Source organism: Ceratotherium simum, chromosome 28 (assembly GCF_057802395.1).
Source record: "Ceratotherium simum simum isolate JZ-2026a chromosome 28, ASM5780239v1, whole genome shotgun sequence".
In the NCBI taxonomy this organism is placed as follows: domain Eukaryota; kingdom Metazoa; phylum Chordata; class Mammalia; order Perissodactyla; family Rhinocerotidae; genus Ceratotherium; species Ceratotherium simum.
In genome coordinates, this window is record NC_141927.1 from 17,194,207 (window position 1) to 17,210,950 (window position 16,744).

At 35.9% G+C, this 16,744-nt stretch overlaps 1 protein-coding gene across 16 annotated transcripts in view; it reads right to left on the reverse strand.

Annotated features, from left to right (window-relative positions):
• Positions 1–16,744, reverse strand: part of SORBS2 (sorbin and SH3 domain containing 2) — a 221,056-nt gene that overhangs the window by 167,776 nt on the left and 36,536 nt on the right. The window lies entirely within an intron of this gene.

Sequence of the window (16,744 nt, forward strand, 5' to 3'; positions counted from 1 at the left end):
TTTTCTGTTCTTTTGAAATCATGGCACCCTTGGATCTGAGTTTCTGGAATTATTCACCTATCTTTTAAAAAATTTACCCTTTAGAAATATATCTTCATATATAATCACAAAATCTATTAAGATACGTTGGCATATTATGTTATAGAGTCATGTGGCTCTATAGTTTCACCAACCGTGTAAGGCTGGCCAATGTCTGTAACCCACAATCCCCAAATTTTAGTGGCTTAACACAAGAAAATTAAATATCCAGTGCAGGTTGGTGGAGGGGAAGTCGTGAGGGTGGAATGGGGAAGCCTCTGTTCCAAGCAGTCATTTAGGAACAGACCGGGTCAGTTATCAAGCCCAGACCACCCTCTTGGGGTTCCAAGCAATCATGCTCCTCTCCCATTGTGACTGACAGTCTTTTTTTTCATAGCAATCATGTCATATAAAGAAATGGCTTCTCATTCCTTTTATCTCACTTGGGGTCAAAATCTTCTGTTTGTTCATTTCATTTATCCTGATTTCATACCCAGTCACATTTATTAAAAGAACAAATTTAACTTTGTGTGTTAGTAGACATCTGAAGTAAATATCAGTATATTATCTGAAAATACATGGATTAAAATGCAAAACAAGGACCGGCCCAGTGGCATAGTGGTTAAGTTCGCGCATACTCCACTTTGGCAGCCCAGGGTTCATGGGTTCGGATGCCAGGCGTGGACTACAGACCACTCATCAAGCCATGCTGTGGCAGTGTTCCATATACAAAATAGAGGAAGATTGGCACAGATGTTAGCTCAGGGCCAATCTTCCTCAGCAAAAAAAAAAAAAAAAGCAAAACAAAACAAAACAAAAATGTCCCAGAGTTTTACAAATGTTATGTTTTAAAGTAACCATAAAATCGAGGCAGCTTGATGTGAAACAAGCGAAGACATCCAGGAATTTTAATGGTGTGCAAATCATTTAGACCGGTGGTTGGCAGAATAGAAGTTAAATCAGCTGAACTTTTCATTTATAGCTTCTTGGACAGAGGATGTTCCAAGAATATGAAGTAGAAGATGCTCAACAGAAGCCCTTCTCAATCCAGCTCATGATTGTTATTTTGTTTATGTCATCAAAAATCATTATTCACATTAGAACATGTATCTCAGTAAGACTGAAAGATTATTGTAAACCAAATTAAAATTTTCCCCTCAGTACAGCACAGTTATACAGTACAGTATAATTTTGGTGTTTATATGGATTTTTAATGATGTTTTCCAAAAATCTCGGCAGTCAATTTCTGATAAAGAGAATATTTCCCAAAGTTTACTCTCCTATTCTAGAATCTTCTATTCTAGAATTCTAGAATCCTGGTTCTAGGTAGCTTATTCTCTAGAAAGAAATCATATAAGTCAGTCCGTAGAATTATATATTTAAGCCATCCAAAAACTCAAACTCACTGTTGAGCATGGCCTTATTCTGCATAATTTTAACCATGTGGTCAGCCTACAAAAAAATATCTGCTACATGTGCTTATAGGTAACATAGGTCACACCCAGGGCTGGATCCTGAAGAGGGTTTCCATTTCTCCATTTTTGGGATGGGTTCCTCATCAAACTGCATGCAAAAGCAGGAAGCACACTGCTGGGGGGCCTGATCTTCTGCTAGAAGACTTGAAGATATGTCAAGTTCCACTTCTTGTCACCTCCTCCATCTCCACCCTGTTCCAAGCCATCGTCCTCTCTCACAGCCTATTGCACTAGTTTCCTCATTAGTCGCCCAGCTTCCACCCTTCCCTTCTTACAGACTACTCTCAACACAGCAGCCAGAGTGATCCTTCTATAGTGTAAGTGCCTCTCTGATCTCATCTTCCTGTACTCTCCCCTTCCCTCTCTTGACGGCAGCTAGACTGGGCTCCTTGCTGTACCTCAAACAGGGAAGCCATGGCCACATTAGGGCATTTGCAGAGGGAGTTCCTTCTGCCTAGAACACATCTCCCCCAGATAGTCACATGGACAACTCACCTCCTTCAAGTTCTTGGCTCACCGTTTAAAACCCTGAGCTGCACTGTCCTCAACACGTTCTCCAGATCCCCTCTACCCTGCTATATTTTTAAAGCACTCTTTCATTTTTTTACCTACTGTGTAATTTCTTACTATATTTTTCTTCCATTGTTTGTTTTTCCTTGTGGGAACGTAAGCTCTTTGAGGGCAGGAATTTTGATCAGTGCTGTTCATTGATGTGTTCCAAGCACTCAGAACAATGTTCTGCTCTCAGAAGGTGCTCAGGTTGAATCTGTGTGAGTGAATGACGAGGCTGTCTCTAGAGTGCTGAACATGTTGGTCTTTCTGAGCTTAGAAATGAAGCATGTCCTGTGATGCGCCAAATGCCTGCAGGAAACATAACAGCTTCTTGCTTAAAGATATGAAGTAGGAGTTAAACTCTTTCTGCCTAATATAAGAAAAGCACCTTTCAAGCAAGAACCTCAGAGTTGATTACTTTTCACTTGGCAATTCTCACAATACCACACATTATCAGGTTGTGTTGTCCTCTTTACAGAGACGAGGGCAAGGTGTCCCTTGTGATGTATCTAGTAACAGAATAAGGTTTTTGCATGTGTTGGAGGGGAAGAGGGAATGTCTTTCTCTGAGGGTTGAGCTACAAGACTAAATGATATGGCATATTTAATGACAGCGGGTAGAGAGAACATAGTTACAGCAATTCACAGAAATCTCATAAAAGTGAAGGAATGAATTAGAGAAGACCTAAGAAATCTCTGAAATAGATGAGTTTCCTAGGGGTTGAAATGTTATTTCCCTTCACAATTTTTAAAGAATGTGGAAAAGGGAATAATTTGATAAGATTTAGCTGCGCTTTAATTCAATGCTCTAAAACATTATCCCCAATGGTAAATATCCAAAGACAGATGGTGATATTGCAAATAGTAAGTCAATAGAATAAATCCATAAGATTACATAGTTAGAATTCTATTAATTGTTTTCATGGTCTTATGTTACTATTATATTAATTATTTCAAAGTTTATCACATTTTGCTAAATCCTCTATTTGTTATCAATATTCTAAGTCAACTTTAGCCATCAATTAAGGTTAGATCTTCAACTTCTATAAAATACTCTATGCTACAGAACTTTGATATTCCTATGTAGCAAATTTCTGTTTTCCACTACAAGTTGGCTCACTGAAATGGCATATACAGCTTTGGGGACTCTCAACAGCCATTTTGATTTCTACTTTATTCAACATAATTCTCATTCCCTATCCATGCCCAGATTCCCAGCTGTCAGGTTTATCTCATATCAGGAACAACTACATGTACTTTGTTTAATATTCATTGAATTGGAAGTGAATCATCTTTTACTTATTACTTTTTGTTACTGTCCATGGTTCAGCCAAACACGAGGAAGGAATAATCTGAAAAAACTAACAAAATATATCTATACAGACATCCACTTTGTGATTTTAACAGCATTTTCTAGAGCAATTCTGATCCCTAGGAAAGAAATGCTATAAAAGTGTTCAGCTGCCTTTTAGAAATAAATTAGCCCTGTTGCCAATTTCAAAAATGTGAATGAGAATATAAAGAGTAGAAGAAAAAAATTATCAATCCCATTCTGAATAATTTGTTCCCAACTACTAAAGCAGAAAATATTTTAAATGACTGTTATTTCAGTTACATTATAAAAATTAACAGACATAACCCCAGCCACAAGATTTAATTTTCACCCACGTGCACGCGCGTGCACGCGCGCACACACACACACACACACACATTTGTGTTGGTCTGTGGAGGAAATATATATTTTATGTTGAAATTATGCATTTCTTTGAAATGTAGTTCAAAGTGAGGAAGAAAACTTTAAACACTTTCTTTCATGTTCAAGTCCTTACATGCCTCAAAGCAAACACTTTATAACATACGTTAAAATGCTGGAATTCATAGCTGCAATCAGTAAGGTCTTTATTCATTGAGAAATTTTGTTTCAATATCACTCTGTAAGACCTTTCCTTGGGTGTTTATCTAGAAAATTCTTACTCAAAGCTCAAATAAGTTTTTCTCAAAGTCACATTCATCTATGAAATCATACTCCTTCAATATTTAAATAGGAACAAACACAATACTTTCTCTATAATCCACGGAGAATTTATATATACTATTCCAGCCAGCTGTCACTCTAAAGATATTTTTCCCCAGGAGACAAAGGCCATCATGTAAATTAACTTGTATTTAGAGAGTGTATGTTCATGATGATGCCTGATATATCTGTTTTTAGAGGAATCATACCCATATCTCTTTAATCTTCACTCTTAGCTACTGACAGGAGGAGCTCTCATTCTAGGCATGGTGCAATGCCTCTTCTGAATTCTACCTCAAGTAATTCATCTTCCTAATAATTTCATTAAGTTCCAAATCTAGAAGTCTTCTTGTCATTGACTCTTGGTTCTCAAAATTGTAGATTTTGTTCTCATAGCCTTCTGCATCTTTCTTTCATAGCTATTATTGCAATTTTAATTATGTGGTTACTTGGGCAATTACCTTTCAATAACTATCTCCACTGCACTTTAAGTGCCACGAGGGGAGAAATACTAGTCCTCAGCAACTGCCACAGAGGCCAGGACAGAGTACCGAATAGACTCTCAACAAACAGTTATTGATTAAATGACATAAAGACCAATGATGTCATAAATGTAAAAGCTCCTGAGAATTGGTAATTAGAATTTCATCCTTCATATAATGCTAATCAGACAAAGTTGTATTTACTTTAATTATGGTAATAATTCAATGAGTGAGGCCTTTATGCTGTCCCAATATATGATTGCACTCCTTGTTTTTGTATTTTTTACCGAACATTATAGCTTGGTACATTTAACACTCGACTGTGCTTATATTTAAGAAGACTGCTCTAGGTATACACCAGAAAGGAAGGAAATTAGGAGTTTACTGGTAAAACTAAATAATCTTTTAAGTGACCACAGATAACGACTTTTAATGCCTTAAGCAATTTCATATACATTGAATGAAATATTGTCATAAGGATCTTTTTATATTGCTTCAGTCACTTCTTTCTTAAAGACTCATTTCACTACCAACAATATGGAGTTTGTGGTTTAAAAGTTTTCATTCTGACCATAGTTCAATTTTTTTAAATAAAACATTTATCGTTTAGCATTTGCCTGCAACCATCACATCAATGCATAATATGTGGCAACGAAACAGGTGATTTGTGAGCATTGTCATTACTCTGTCAGAAGGAGAATCTGAGCAAAAGGGTTCTTTGAGAGAAGTAACAGGACTGACATTGGAGCTCTGTTCCATGTCTGGCAAAGTGAGCCACACCCTTTCCTTACTAATGAGTCTGGAAAAGTGGCCAGCTCTGTCTCTTATCTGGGAACACAAGGCTATTTATGCCTAAACACCATGCACTGAATTTACTTCCACTGGTTGACATGGTCATCTTTCCTGGTCCTTAAAGCCTGAAGAGAAAGCAAAGTGAATGTATTTGCTATATGACAGGAGACTTTGGTAGATGGGAGGTCTACATGCAAAGTCTTTTTAGTAAAATAACTCTGGCTTCCAGGGATTAGACTGGAAGGCAGAGAGATTGGATGAAAAGACTGGTCAGGACACTCTTGAGAAATCCAGTCAAGAATGTTGCAGCAGCCTGTTAGTCAGGGCAAGGGGTGACATGAAGCTGTGTGTGCAGATAGAATCAATGAGTAGTGACTAAGTTGGTATGAAGAAAACTTTGAATGCTTGTTTTAGATTCTAATCCTGAGTAACTGGGTAACATGATTATTAAAATATAGCCCTGGGGAAGAAAAGCAGCTTGGGAGTTAGAAGATGATGGATTTTAGAGGTATTGAATTTGAGGTACTCTGAAGACATTCATATGAGATGTTTACCTGTTACTCAGAAATATGAGTCTGGAACTCATGAGAGAGATGAGGGATATAGATTTTGGAATTATCATAAAGGAGGAAACAGGTGAACTCAAGGGAGATTAGGCAAGACGGACAGAACCCGAGGGAATAACTCTAAACTCAAGCAAAGAAAGAGGCACCTGTATGTGGAATTCAAGGGTAATCAGAGAGGTTGAAGGAAAATCCTCCAGTGTCACTGAAGGCAAAGGAGTAGAGATTCTAATGGGGGTCAGAGAATCAACAGTGTCTAATGCCAGTAATCTGAAAATTTTTTCTCACATTTGTTTCCAGATACTACTTCATGTTAATTATGTGATACATATTTGGCTTCTCAGCGTTAGTAACAATAACATGAGGAAATTCAGGTACTCTTTATGTTATTAGAACTTTATAATTTCTCTCAATGTGTTTATTTTTTCCATTTAAATATTTTTTGCATACTTTCATGGCCTTTACCTAAAAACACAGAAAATTCCTTATCTTTGAATTTTATGATTTAAAATTATGAACTTTAGGCTTGCGCTGGATTTTCAGACCACATGTAAAATTATTTGTAATAAAGAAAAAGAAAAAAATCATTCAGTATTATCCATCATTTGTCAAAACCCTTAAAAGATAGTAATGTCTGCCACCTTTTCCTTCTTAGAATATTGGAATGACTCTATGCATAAAACAAATAGAAAACATCAAAATAAAAATCCTCGAATTTAAGCATTGATTCCTGCCAAATGGTAATGAAAAATCACTATGTTTTTTCCCTGTGATATCAAAGTGTTAAGTGTAAAAATTAAGGAACAGTTGCATGTTTATAAATCTTTTGAATAAATTAAATTTCAAGAAATGTTAAGTCACAGAGTGAAATTTTTATACTAAATATAGGCAGTCCCTGCTTATCGTATTAACTGGAAACTCATGCATATTGAACCTTATCATTACTTTCCATGGTCCCGTGGCAACTGAGAGGATTGCCTATATGTTATAAAATCACTTTCCATACATTTATTGCACAGAGCATCTTAAAACAGGAATCCTTTTTCTCAATCTATTATCCCAAAACCAACGTTAAAGAGGTAAGATAAAATATGCTTATTCACTGCTAGATGCAACCCCCATTACAAATTCTCATAAAGCATGACAAATTATTTAATAGTTTAAGGAGTAAATATCACATTTAGTAGGTTCTAAGAATTGTATATAACAATGTCTTGTGGAATGATACACACTACAAAAACCATCTTGAATGTAGGTTTACAATAGATATTTGTCTGCTAAAGAACTAAATTCACTTTCTTTTCTAATTCACTATTTATGAAAGTTTTGAGTCCTAGGTAAAAATATAGAAAGATAGGCCAAACAAGATACTACCTGTTGGATTGTTTCCTCTTTGTAAATTTTCAGAAAATCTGGGCTGCTTTTAGGAGAAAATTCATATTGTCTCTCAATGTTAGCAGCTGAGAAATATATTTGAAATTTATTCTGTATATAGAATGTATCTTAAATTTAAGGCTTGGGAGATGGAGGGAAAAGACTTTATGATGTAGGTCTTTGTTTAGACATTCAAAAGATAAAAAGAATAATATAACAAATATCCCTGTACCCACCATTCATCTTAAAATATAAGACATTATGAATTCAATTAAAGCCTGTCATACATGTCTCTGAAATATCCTCCCTCCTGCAGAGATAATCAGTATCTGAGTTTCATATTTTTCAGTCCATATATTTCTGTGTACTTTCATGATATAGGTTTTTAATCAATGCTTTTTTTTTAAGGTTAAAGCAATTCCTTCCTATGTCTGGTTGTGAATTTTTATCTTAAAGGTTGTTTTGGATTTTATCAAATTTTTCTGCATTAAGATTGGTCTATATTCTGAGTGTAAATTTTAAACCTCAAACTCCATATGATTCATATATGATGGTGAAAGAAGTCTTTAAGAAATAAATGACTGAAGCAATACAAAAAGATCCTTAGGACAATATTTCATTCAATGAATAGGAAATTGCTTAAGGCATTAAAAGTCGTTATCTTTGGTCACTTGAAACACTATTTGGTTTACTAGTAAACTCCTAAGTTCCTTCCTTTCTGATTTATACATAGATCATTCTTCTTAAATAAATAAGCACAATTGAGTGTTAAATGTACCAAGCTATACTGCTCACTGAAAAATACAAAATGGTCTTCTGTCAAGTGTTATTACACATATGCTCTTATTTTGTATTGATTAGAAAAAGGATGTGAATCTATAAAATTATGATGTGGGCACATATGATTTTTAGTGCTCAATGTTTTTTGTTTAATTTCAATATCCAAAATAGATAAAATATTGTAAGGAGGATCAATCTCTCACCGCAATCAACTTTTCCGACCTTAGCATAAAAATCGTCACTTTGTTTGCAGACAAGTTTTTACACAAGCTGTGGTTTTTAAGTGTTGGATCTCACCACATGAGACAAAGCTGGAGTGCCAACCCCAAATGAATTTTGGAACAAGAAATGCATCCATTAATTTTCAAAGTTGCTCAAACACAAACTAAAATGAAATATATTTTGTACTGAAGACCAGTAGTCATCTTAAAAATTTTCTTTACAAAAAAACAACTGTCATTATTCTTTCTAGCAAAAATCATCTAACTCCTACTGAATTTACCATTTCATTTAGTTTTTCATTCTTTTACTTGGCTTTTTTAAAGTTTCTCATCATAAACCACAGTCTTCTGTGATATCAATATAAAGTTTAGAAACTTGTTTCCAACTAATTTTGGTTTTATTCTGCCTTGAATGAAAATAATCATAGTTGATATAAAAAGAAAATTTCAATGATTTAATTTAACATCAGAAATAGTAATAGTAAACTATTGATTTTTATAGTAAACATTTTATAGTAAAATAGAATTTATATGTAAAAAATTTATATTTCATATTATAAAAACAATTTATAAGTAAATAAAATAAAATAAAAATGTTATTTTATTTATTTGTTTATTCATTTTATTTAAAATTTTATTTTATGTAATTAAATTAAATAAACATACAATTTATATTTTAAATTATAAAGCAATTTTTATATTAAACAATTTGATTTCTTATGTAAACTCAACCACTAAAAGGTGATACTCTGAAGCCATTTACTTCTCCGAAAAATTAGCATTTTACTGCCCCGTATAGTCAGGGGCAATGACCACTTGCAACTTCAGAAGGAGGCCTGGATCTCTTAGTTTGACATTTAACACCCTTCTTGAATTAGCACAAAACTTCCTTGTTTATCTCCAACACTCCCTTGCTGAGTTCTTCAGTACAGGCTCACTGTTGTGATCTCTTCACAGATGTGCACATGAAGGTCAGCCAGATGCCAGGCCATACCTTCCAACACTTGGCTCTGCTAGAACCACAAGGATGTGGTTTCCAATCTAACTGCACATTTAGATAGCCTTATTTGTTTTTGGATAGTTTTCCATTCTTAACCATGATCTTTAATCTCAGTATAATAACAATTTTTTAAAAAGTGAATACTTTCATAGTAAAAAAGATAAACATCGAATAGAAAATATTTTTGATCTATAGATCAAAACTATATTTGTTAACTATATTTGGTGATATGTTCATTAAATCCACATAAATGTACCCATAAATAACTTTTCCAACATTCTTGGGTATTTTTAACATTAAGAATTTGTTCTACAAGTTGAGTGTCACATAGTTTTAAAATATTTAATCGGTCAGTTCAAACAAACATAAAACTTCACAACACTACTTGGAGCTAAATTTGAAACCAACCAAATTTCTTAGGTTTGCAAAATTGAACGAGAGAAGTACCACTGAGCTGAATGCATGTCAACAGCAAAGGCTCCACTAGAATTAAACCAATTTGAAGTTGTACTTGGACCAAAATGTGCAACGGGTCAAAGTAACCAAAATACGATGTTTTAAGAACACATGCTATATGTGTGTTTTTCCATTAAACTATATTCAATTTCCTTTTTCAAGCCCAAATTTGTCTTTAGAACAAGGGATTGTTTCTATTCTATCCTTTCTGATATTGAATTGACCTTTCATAATATTGTATTGACCTTACAAAATACATTATTGTGTTTAAACTGTGTCAAGTTACTAACCTGATTCTTTTTGCTCTCTTGTATCTTTGTTTCCATCAGCCTTGTCATAACTTTTGTTTCGTTCTACCATTGGTACATTCGTGTCTTTCTCTGTAATCCTCATCGCTCTTTTGCTTATGTTTTTCTCTCAGGGAAGTATAGAAAGTCAAAACTTGTTACGATTTGAAAATATTTCCTTCATTGCTTGGACCAATTGTTTTCTTATTAGCCTTTGGCTATTATTTCTAACCCATTTTATATCTTTGTATTTTATAACTGGGCGGAATGGCACACCTTGAAAGACCTTGACATGAAGGCCAATCTACTGTTTGCTATTTACTAGGGATGTAAAACGCAGCAACTTATCTAAGTGTCAGTATCCTTACCTGTACACCGGGGAACATAATGCCTGCATGACCAACCCCATATTGATAGTAATACCACCCTACATCAAAAATAGATGGTCACAGACATCAAAGTAGTTACTGAATGTGAAATACAACCTATTTTCTCTGATAAAATTGAATATTAAATAAAATTGCAAGAGCAATTATTTCCCAGGTAAAGTTTTAGTTTCTAAGACAAAGTCTAGTTAAAGAGGGCAGTCTTGGACAATCCTGATGCCTCATGCTCTGCACTAGCTGGTTTCCTCTTCTTATTTCTACTGCTCTCATCTTTGTCCCCTTCTTCTCAGTTATAACAACTTAGGGACTGCCCAGTGCTCCATCTCTCTAATCATCTCGAACACTGACCAGCAATAATACCAACATATGGACCTAACTGTGAGAATATTCTCCTCAATAAACAAACGCCAACCCAATACACCTTTCCAGGGGCACTCCCATCAGACCAAAGGTTTTGCTATACTAGATTTCTGGATATTCTCTGAGTACTGAGTTTTCTCTCCTCTGAGTCTTTATTCACAATCGCTCTCTTCCACCCGAATGCCTTCTTATCTGACCCAAAGTCTCAATTCAAATACAGTTTCTCCCTCTGTGATAACATGTCTCATTTTCTAGTACCATGGATGCCTGACTCCCAACCCCAGCTCCGTGCTCTGATAGCACTGTGGACCCCTACATTGCCCATCTTCTTCCGATGAGTGTGTTGTCTGACTTGCCCACCAGACTGTTAGGCTGCACGTGGCACAGTTCCTTGCGTACAGTAAGTGGAAGTCTTGGTAGCAGAATTCCATATTCATTTAATGGTCTTGATTGATCATATTTTAAATAATTCAACATGTCCTTACATGTATTCAAGGAAGAAACAACTGATTTTTACCTTTTAAGACTGCATTTCAGACTTCTGAAGACCACATGTAAGACTTTCAATCTCCCACCAAAACAAACACTAAAAAATACATTTATTCATATTTAATTGAATTTGTTTCAAAATGATGGAAAGGGGAGTATGCAAGGGCAACACATGGCCTGTTGTTCCGAAACATCAAGAAAGGTTATCTTTATATACCATATCAAGGTATTACCAGCTACAGATTGAAAATCCATAAATAAAAAGAAAGTTTTCTTCAAGCGAAAAGATAAGTGGCTGTTAAGGTTATATTCAAAAATTAAAACAGATGCCCTGGTCTTGGTTTCTAATACCATTCTTCAATAAAAGGAAACAGAGGTCCTTGAAAAAATGGCTGATTCTAGAACTTGGACAGGAAATATACAATATACAAAATAAGCCTGGAGCATCTTGTAGTATCAGGAAAAAAACCTTCACAATGATGGGACTACATCAAAGGGGCGTAGCAGCCAAGCGAGAGCTACCAATGGCCAAAGCTGGAACAATTTGAGTAACAAAATAAGTAGAGTAGCACTGGATTATAAACCAAAGTATAAAAAATATACCACGTGTTCATACTTATATAAATAAATGATTGAATTTAAATAAATTGGGGAGACTAGACAAATCTCCCATGCAGAAGAATTCCAAATAATTTATATAGATACTCCACCAGGAGGAGAAGCGTAACTCCCTACTCCTGAAGTATGGGCTGCACAAAGTTACTTCCTCCTGAAGAGCACAGTGTGGAACAGGGAGAAGAGAAACTTGACAGTGGGGAAACCTGACAAACACTCCCTCAGCCAGGAGATCCAGGTCAACACCAAGAGTGACACCTCATGTTGACAGTATGTACCCTTGATATGATGTGATGAGAATGGCACTTTTCCTCTGTGGTCTTCCTCCCCAAAACCCATAACCCCAGTCTAATCATGAGACAGACATCAGACAAATTCCAACGGAAAGACGTTCTACAAAATACCTGACCAGTACTCCTCAACACTGCCAAGGCCATCAAAAACAAGGAAAGGCTTAGAAACTGTCGCAGCCAAGAGGAAATTAAGAAAATATGATGACTAAATGTAATATAGTATTCTGGATAGAATCCTGGAACAGAAGAAGAACATTAGGTAACAACTAAGGAAATATTTAATAATGTATCAATGTTGGTCCATTAATTGTAACAAAGTTACCATATTAATGTCAGATGTTAATAATAGGGGAACCTTGGTGTGGGGTCTATGGGAACTCTGGTCCCATCTTCACAATTTTCCTGTAAATTTAAAATTGTTCTAAAATAAAAAGTTTGGTTTACAAAATGGATATTTTGTTCCAACCTGAAGGGCTATCCTCGTCTCCATTTTGTTTTTATTTTGGTATGAATTGTTCAGTTATTAAACACAGCTCTACCTGTGACACACACGCAAACGCTCTTCTCACTCAGGGGGCCATGAGCTAGCTTTGTAACTGTATGAATCTTGCAGCCCCCAGAGCTAGCTACCTTGGGAAGTTTTCCTTCTTCAACAACTCAAGAAGGGTGAAGTTTGCAGGGAAGACCTTTGTTTCTCCAGAAAAAAGAGAAGTGGAAATAACAGAAAAGACGGATAATGCCATGAGAAAAGGAAAAATAAATAGTTGGACCAAAACACTTAAGGAGGCCCTCAGCCCAAGTCCAGAGGAAAGAGGAGTCTCCTTGTCCCTTCTCCATTCTAACTCACGGCCAAGTGGGCTGTACTTCCCCATGGGTATAGGAGGGATTTAGAGGGTCCCTAGGGTCTCCTACTCCATGATGCCCAGGATACAGCCCAGGAAAGAGAGTGGCATTCAGGAGACCTGACTTATCTCCTGACAGCAGTCTCTGCATTTAAACCTACAAGAAATGCCCACATCTTTTGGACAGTCCATCTTGGATAGGTGAGAGAAAAGGCTTTAAGATCGTTGTGGTGTTTTGGCATTGTCATTATTAAAACACCTTTTAAATAGTACTTCCTATTTCAGAGAAAATTAAAATATCCAAAAACAAATAAAAATTTAGGCGGAGAATGATGACTTTCTTGGAAAAGATGGTTTCATCTGCTCCAGGTAAATAATCCTCTTTGGTTTGTCAAGCGGAGGGACCCTGTTTTATGTCATCATGGTCTGATCAGACTAATACTAACTTTTTTTTTTAAGAAAACAAATGCAATACATATCTAAATTTAGGCTATAGTAATATATCCTCGAGGAATGGATAAGTATTACGTGGACTCCATTTTTCTGATGGTAAGTCAATCACAGGAGATTTTTAAGTGACTGATTTTTGCATTCTTAAATGACTAGTGAGGTCATTCTTGAAAGAAGAAGGTCTTTTTATGATTTAAAGAAATATTTGCATATGCACAAATTTGGTGTTTATTTTCAACCTGGTATATTTACCCTTTCCCTTTTCCTATTTTATTGTGGATGATGATTGTTTTCAAAGATTGCATTCTTTATACATTGATGTGTTCAGTGAGAACCTCCTTGTGGGAAGGTCATGAATCATTTTCTCCAGCATCTCCATTTGAGCATCTTCCTTTCCTCCGCCCTATTGTATCAGTTTTGGGATATCAAAATTAGATATGTTGATAAATGCTACGCTATGAACAGTGAAGTCAGTGTTAAAATGCAGTGCCTATGTAGGGGACCCCAAGTTTTGTTATTGTTAGCTTTTCAAATGCTTTACTTAGTATGGGATCAATTACAGTCATTTTGCAAGTCACCTCCTAAAAGGCAGACTGTATCTTTAATAAAAAGCCTATTTCATTAAATAAAAATAAGATTATAAAATTTTCAAAATGAAATGTGATGGCAATTTAATTTTACAATGAATATCTATCTATAAATCTCACTAAACTTAGTCCAACTAAATTTTTAGTGAGGTCACAAATTCATTCATATGAAAATTATCCAAATGAGTTCAGAAATCCTCCAAGGAATAAAATGACACGTGAAATCTTAGTTTCCTGGGTGGCTTAGCATCTATAATGGCCATAGAACCATGAAGATCTTTCTGAGCCTGGCTCATGCAAGTTCATCTACAACTACGTAGGTCTCCCAATTGGTCTTATTTTCATTGGAGATTGTTTACCATTTCTGGAATCCTAATGATCTGAATGTAATTCCTGGTGTCTTTAATGAGAAAAATAATACCAGAAAAAATTCAATGTTCAGCCAACAGAAATTTAGATGATCAACAAAAGAAAGGAATGTTTTCAGATCCTGGGCTTTATTATTTTTGTTTTAGATAGACAGATTTGCTGAACAAAGTTTACAAATTTTCTCAAACCACCCTACCCCCATTCAGCACACATACATACACCCCTTCCCAACCCAGCCCCATTTTACTGTAAACACACACATCGGCTGTAGGTCACCAAGCTTTTCTGAAGGAAATTGACTCTGCTGAGTATGTCTTTATTCTCAGTATACATTACATTACAAGTAACAGTACTGAACTTCCAATGCTTACAATGTTCCCTAGGAGTATATCAGTTGAGCACACACAAAAAAATCTGGAAGTTTATTATTTTTCCACCAATATATTTGACACCACCTTTGGAGAGCGAACAAAAGGCATACTGTCAAGTGGATAGACCTGGACAAAATGTTACTGTTTGTTCCTCAAGAGCACAGAGGTATATTTAAGCAAAGAAAGACATTCTATGACCCTCCTGGGACTTCCTTCCTTCAGCTGAATTATACCAACATGTTCACACCACTGTGGTTCAGTCTGTGTTGGAATTTAAAATACATACTTGTATTTGCCAATGCTTAAATACCACAGCTATAAAAACTCATATTAGGAGTGAACCTGGCTTTAAATATCATAGGGAAAATGGGAGTTAATTGGAAAAAATGTGTGTACACATGAAGTCACAGTAGAAGATATGAGAATAAGGGATGTCCTTGTTTGACAGATTCTATACTTATACAATAAGGCCTCAAAGTCGCCAGAAGTCACCTGGCTTTGGATTATGTTTCAAGTCCAGGCTCGCTGACATTCATGAATCTTTTGGCAAAACATGGGCCAAGTTTCGAGCAAGGCTGGGTAGAATACTTCTTTCGTGTGGAACCTGTGTGAAACTTAGTGGCTTTGGCTAGGTTTCACCTTGAGTTTCACATTCAGAAACAAACCAAAGTTTCAGAGTAAAGTTAAAAGGTGAAGAGAAACAAAAAAACAACAAAACAGGAAAAAATGGCTTGCCCGAGAACAGAATGGCCGTCTATTATCTTCCAAACCCATTTCATTCCGGTGCCAGTGGATTCTGCAACTGAACTTGTATCGCCTTTAACAATACATTTGAACTCAGCAATGCCAAATCAAGGCTTCCTAGTACTAAGCGGGAGAATATTCTAGACCCCCAAAGGCAGGAAAGTACATGCTCAAAAAAACTGGAGGATTTAAAATTTTGACTGTACACTCATCACAGAAATGTGATGATTAATATGCTCTTTAGAATGCAGATTTGAAGGGGAAAGAGTAGCAATTAAATGTCCAGCTTTGGGAAATAAAAAATTGGACTGAACATCTCTAGGTTTCCTGCTATGAATCCAAATTCTAGAGATCATATTGCCTCTGCTCCTAATCTGGAGGGACCTCTCCCAGCATGCTCCAGAGCTGTACCCCTCTGAAAACTTGTCCCACGGCCACCTGCTTCCTTCCTTCTTAGCAAGGTGCAGGGTACAGGGAGCAGACTGTGTCAGCTGAGGAGCCACAGTCCTTGACTGGGACTTAAACAGTCTCCTGACAGGATTAGGCTCATTCCACTCCTAACCTTCACAGAACTACAGGGACAGCTTGTCAGGGAACATCAAACTTAGTTTTTGGCTGAGGACTTTGAAAACGCCCTCTTGCTCGGGGTAGGGAAGAAAAGGGTAACAAACAAATGTAAAATACACACGAGTTTTCTCCAAAATAAAGAGAACATTTAAAAGTTGATTGAATGGCCAGAAAGTGCTACACTTTGCCTATTTTAGGAAATACATTTTTTTCATTCCTTAGCCCTCATTCAGCAGAAGTTTCACCAGCACAACACACTTTTGGCTACAGAGGGTTTTGCTTTTCCTTTTTATTATTTTTTTTCTAGTTTTCCTTTAAAAAATTTTTCTTCTCTTTCTTCCTTTTTAAAAATTTTTCTTCTTTTTCTTTTTGTGTTACCCAGAAGATCACTGTGTGTTTAAAATGCATGTTTGCTTTTGACATGTGGTCTGTGATACCAACAAACTTCTTTGGAAACAAGAATCTTTAAATTCCAAGGATTTCAGTGTCCATGTTAAAAAAGCAACAGTTAGGCCTCAAGGCACATGGTAATTTTGAGGCAGCCAGGCACTCAAGGGAGGGGTTGTGCAGACTCATTCTGTGCCCCGTCATTTGCTGCTTGCTTTTAGACATTTGCTTGGAGGGGAGCAGAGCATTGCCATAAAATCTACAAGGGTGA